We start from the raw sequence: 6,000 nt of genomic DNA on the forward strand, positions 1-6,000 counted from the left end.
AAAAGGCCTGCCGGCCAGCTGGCTCACTCAATGAATGGAGGAGATTGTTGGGGTTTGGGGGGAACAGCACGATGTGTAAAGGATAGAGTAGGCTGGAAGCTGTAGGACGTGGGAAGGTGGAAGTGTGTCTGTGGAGGGGGGAGCAGCAGGAAGTGTGAAGGTCCTAGCCGGGGAGAGTAGCAGGAGATGGGAAGAAAGGAGAAGGGGAGAAAAGACTGGATTTGGAGCGGTGGGTGGACATTCAGAAGGTGAGAATATTTGAGTGGGGGAGCAGCAGGAGGTGGGAAGGGTTTAGCAGGAGGAGCAGCACAAGGTATGAGTAACTCGAGGGAGGTGGCAGCAGGGGGTAGGAAAGAACAGAGCAAGGCAGCTCTATGGCAGACCAGCAGTGGATCCACAATCACTAAACTGTCCCTTTTGTGTCATTCTGCTACACAGCAGCTAATGATTAGTAATAAAAAAACTGTGTTTGAATAGATTTGGTCTTGTGTGACTGAAGCTAACAGAACAGGGACCCATATTATTATAGGGTGCTACTACTATGAGATATGGACCCAAACTGCACATCGGCTGCAAACAATCGAGTTCACTACTTTCTTTGTAAGACGTCTGAAGGGTTTGTATTGAGGGACAGATGAGAAAAAAAGGAGGAATGAGTGAATGACAGGAGAGAGATCTTAAAGGGTAACAGGTAAGTGCGACTTGAAACATAAGGTGCTCAACTCTACCCTGCACAAGTGGTTAGACACAGAAGGTGCCCTATAATAAGTGGTTAAGAGCAACTAGAATAAATGCTTCAATGTAAACCCTGAATCACTGAAGGCTGGTGAAAAACTGTAACTTAGCTAGTAACATTTTGCATTTGCATTTACTAGATTAAAGGGTTTGCTTCATACAGCTAGGGAACATGCAGGAAGATTAATCATTCAGGATATTGAGAACAGAAAATAATACAATAGAGTGGTCTTTGTGCTGTATTAAATCTCCATTCACTTACAACCATTTGCCATTAGAACCCTTATTTTATATTCTTAAACAGAGCTGAAATCCTTGCCAATAATCCACAAACCTGCTGCCTATAGACATCTGGTGACAGACCAACTTTACCACGGTATAGCTGGAAGCAAGTGAGAAGAACTGGCTTTGAAGCACTAACTATTTCACATAAATGATGCTGCCAGTGTCGCACATAGGGTGACAAGTTGGCAGGCAGCAGCTTAGTACAGCTTTCCCATGCCATGTTGTACATCCCTCTTACCTGCTTGGTATGAGGTGGGTGTAGAGTGCTTGCAACTGGGGAGGTAAGCCTACCCCCTGGAGGGAAGTTGTGTCCAGGGCAGGCTCCTATTTATATATTCCATTGCTCCAGCGTTCGCTCTCTTAGTACAAGCCTGCAGAGTGAAAAGGGAGGTGCTGCTTTGGTAGCACTTGCTTGTTTTCCTGTCAGTTGCTGTCTTATAGGGCAAATCCAGAGACAACTTATTAGGAAAAAATCCATACGCCCAGATGTTTATGGAAGTACAAGAACATTTGGGCACATGCTTTACTCCATGTTCCCAGCCCACCATGGGGCCTAGGTTTGGGTGGGTAGATGCACCCAAGTTATCCATGGCAAAACATTATGAAGCTTTTATTGGATATAAGTCATCTATTCTAATTGTCTATGTTTGGTGAGGTCTATGACTCTTCTCCCTAACTAGAGCGATACCCTGATAAGTCTGGCATGGAGACTATCCGTCATCTGACATAGGAAGGATCTACTCTTGACCGTAAATTGAAAAAAGGGCACCTTCAGGATTTGGTCACAAATGACATGACTACAGAAGAGTCATTGACTCCCCTGGTAGGGTGTGATGTGAGATTTCAAGGTAGAACCCCTTGATGTATATTTAAGCTTGGGTCCCATCAACCACACCCTAGTTCGACCTAGTGAAGTACTGATCTGTCACTTACTGCAAATTCCCTGCCACTCCAGCACTTACTTCGACCTGCATGATAACTTGCTAGAGCTGCATATGGTTAGTAGATCCATCCCAGAACCCTGGTCTTTGCCTATGAGGGGTAAACAGAGGACGCATATCCAGGCCCTACATAGAGAATAATGACTATACATACCTGGTGCTAATGAAGCCTGTCGATTGTGCCTTCAAAACTGCATCAAGCAATGTGCATCTAAATGTGGATGATGGTGGTCATGTACAGAAGGTACTCTTATGACTAGTTCAGGGGTCAATTTGACAGACTACTCAAACATTTAGGGGATCATTATGACCCCGACGGATGGTGATAATGTGGCAGTAGTACAGCCAACAGGCTGGCGGTACATACCGCCACATTATGACATAGCCAACCTGCCAATGTACCACTGTGACTGCCATGGCGGTAGCAGCCGCCGGGCTGGAGATATGAATCCCCAGCCCTGGCTGCTATTGTACCACCTCAGGCATTGTGACCCTGCCTACCGCCATTGTTTCCGTGGCATTCGTATTGCCACGAAAACCATGGCGGTAGGCCCTATCAGTGACAGGAAATTCCTTCCCTGTCACTGATAGATGGCCCCCTCCCGCCAAACCTGGCCCCCACCCCCCTCAATCCACGCTCCCCTCCTTCCAGTCCCCCATCCCCCATACACACACATGCAGACCCCCTCCACGCATACACACACTCACTCACACAGGCATACACGCATACATCCATTCATTCATGCACACAACCATACCACATTCACACTGACACGCAGACACACATTCACATATCCATTCATACACACCTTCTTACACATGCAAACACGCATGCAAGCTACACTACACACTCATGCCCATGCACACACACACTCACACATTCCTGCACCCACACACAAACACACAACACCCCACCCCTGCCCCTGTCGGAAACCCAACTTACATGGATCTAGGGGGTCTTCTGGCAAGGGATGGGGCGCTGCTACTGCCAACAGCACGCACCAGCAGAACTCCGCCAGGCTGTATTATTTTTCAGAATACGGGTGGCGGCGGTCTACTGGCGTGGCGCTGCTGGTGGTAGCAACGCCACCTTAACGTCATCCACCAGTATGGCCACAGCCAGATTTCTGCCTTTCTTGTGGCAGAAATCCAGCTGTGGTCATTATTTGGCAGACGGCTGCTAGCCGCGGTGACGGTCTTTTGGAGGCCGTCGCCGCAGCGGTAGGCAGCATTTAACGCCATTTCTAAAATGAGGGCCTTAGTGAGAATTAAATCCTGATTTCTTCAGTAATTCGAGATACCTACGGACAATACCTTAACATTAGTACTAGCCTCATATACTGTTTGAGTTGTAGATTCTGATCAAAAAGAGGTAAACAGGTCATATTTAGTATGGCCAGAATGGTAATACAAAACCTTGCTGACTGGTGATGTTGGATTTTATATTACTATTTTAGAAATGCCACTTTTAGAAAGTGAGCATTTCTCTGCACTTAAACTCATTCTGTGCCTTACAGCCTGTCTCCAACCCACATCTGGGCTGGGCTGGTTGACAGCTCCCTTGTGCATTTCACCCAGACAACCACAAACACAGGATGCTCAGTCACACTTGCACACATCTGCATACTGAATTGGTCTTTCTGGGCTGGAAGGGTGGATGGGCTTGACACATACATTTCAACAACTAGTGGCCTGCCCTCACACAAAGGACTGCCACACCCCCTACTGGGACCCTGGCAGACAGACCTGTACTGAAAGGGGACCTTGTGCACTTCAAAACCATTCTTTGAAATCTCCACCACTTCAAAGGCACTTTTGGGTATATAAATTGGGGCCTTGACCCTACCAACTCAGACACTTCCTGGGATAGACACTCTGAACCAGATACTGCAACCTGCCAAGAGGAGCTGCCTGGCTGTCCAAAGGACTCACCTGGATTGCTTTGCTGTTAAGGACTGCTGCCTTGCCCTACTCCCTTGCTGGCCTCTGGCTCTGCTGAGATGTGCTGTCCAAGGGCTTGGATTGAGTTTGCATCCTGTTCCCGAAGTCTCAAGGCCAAAAAGACTTCTTCTCTTCAAAGGATCTCCTTGTGTGGTGAAAATCAATGCACAGCCTGCTGGAATCCACTCACAGCCTGCCTTGGGGTGAAAGAATCACAGCATCGCCGACCCGGAACGACGAAGCCCCGATCCCGAGTGGTGATCGGCGCACTGCCAGCATTGCAACCGGAACTTCGATGCACAGCCCACCGGATCGATGCATCGCCAAGTCGGAATGGCGACGCCCGACTTCCTGTGTGAGGAATTGATGCAGCAACTGCCGTGCCACAGAAACTCTGAGGCACCCACGGGATCGACGGAGCCCATATGGCTTCATCCTGTACACTCAGGATTTCCACGCATTGTCCCTGGGTGTCAAAAGAGTCCCCATCGCAGTGAGGATCCAAGACTGCACACCGGAAATTGACAGACAGCCCTTGCAGCATGGGAAGAATCGACGTATGGTTTGTGCAAGTCCGGAAATCCGACACACACCTTCCTTTTTCCACGCATCTCCTCCTTTGTGGTCTTAGTGCATGTAATTTTTACGCATGCCAAGTACTTTGTGCACACAAGAGACATTTTTTGCTTTTTAAAGACTTAAGACTCTTCTTTTCATTGTAAAAATGATATTTCAACTTGTACTTAGCAAATTTTGATCGGTTTCACCTTAAACCTGTGTGGTGTATTTTTGTGTTGTTTTCACTGTTTTGTTGTATGATTTATTGCACAAATACTCTACACATTGCCTTTTGAGCTAGGCCTGGCTGCTCAGTGCCAAGCTACCAGAGGGTGGGCACAGGATAATTTGGATTGTGTGTGACTTACCCTGACTAGGATTGTGGTCCCTACTTGGACAAGGGTGTATACCTCTGCACACTAGAGACCCCCATTTCTAACATGTACCTTCAGGTTTTTTTATGTCCTACTTTGCAAAACTCATAAAACTAATTTTTCATTACTGAGAGGCCTACCCCTCTCAAAGCCAGCTTCAGGAATACCTTATAAAATCTTCAAGCTGTAATTCCTGATCTGAGAGGAGCAGCTGCATCATTTGTAGTACCATTGGAATGGGAATAATAAATCCTCTTTACTGGTAAAGTGGGATTTATAATTACTGTTTTAGAAATGCCACTTTTAGAAGGTGGACATTTCTCTGCTCTCCCTGCCGTGTGTGCCTACAGCCTATCTCCAACAAATGTCTGGCTTGGGATAGGTAACATATACACGTGTGCATTCTCCTCTGACACCCACAGCACAGGATATTCGTCCACATCTGCATATTGGTGAGTCTTCCGGGGAAGGAGGTTAGGAAGGGGTCACACTTGAACCTGAAAGTGTAAGAACTGGAGTTCACACAAAGGGTCTGATTACCTCCCAATGACTGTCTGGAGCCGAAACTGACCTGAAAAGGGGACCTGTGTACTTCACAAGGATTCTTTTGTGGCTATTCCCCACATCAAAGTCACTTTCTTGTGTAAATACTGTCTTTTGACCCACTCACTTGTACACTATTGGACTAAGAAGAAACTCTGCTGGAGTAAAGGCTGATGTACCACAATGATTGCCACTTTCCTGTGCCTGACTGGTCCCAGGAAATGCTGCACTGCCTTGGCTTGTTGAGCCTCCCTGCTGCCTGCTGACCTTTGCCCTGCAACACAGATCTCCAACCAAATCCAGAGTGAAGTCATGGGTTGATAAAGCTAATCCCTGTTCCATCCGAGGCCCCAGGAGCACCCAGAACCTCGCTACGAGCTGAGCTGCCTGGTTAGGGTACCTACCCCTTTTGTAACAGGGCCCATCTCCAGTCTTCAGGAGGAGATGGTGGATTCTAGCACATCAACTTGGCAATGTAACAGGCAGGAATATGCCCAGGACTCACCCCCATGTAGCTACTGTGCTCCCCTCAAATGCTCCTCAAGCTCAGGGTAGGCTATCAACAGAATTCGGGCCATCAGGGGGGTCAAGCTCTAAGATGTTGGAGCCCAATCTGATGCCTG

The sequence above is a fragment of the Pleurodeles waltl genome, chromosome 9 (assembly GCF_031143425.1).
Source record: "Pleurodeles waltl isolate 20211129_DDA chromosome 9, aPleWal1.hap1.20221129, whole genome shotgun sequence".
In the NCBI taxonomy this organism is placed as follows: Eukaryota; Metazoa; Chordata; class Amphibia; order Caudata; family Salamandridae; genus Pleurodeles; species Pleurodeles waltl.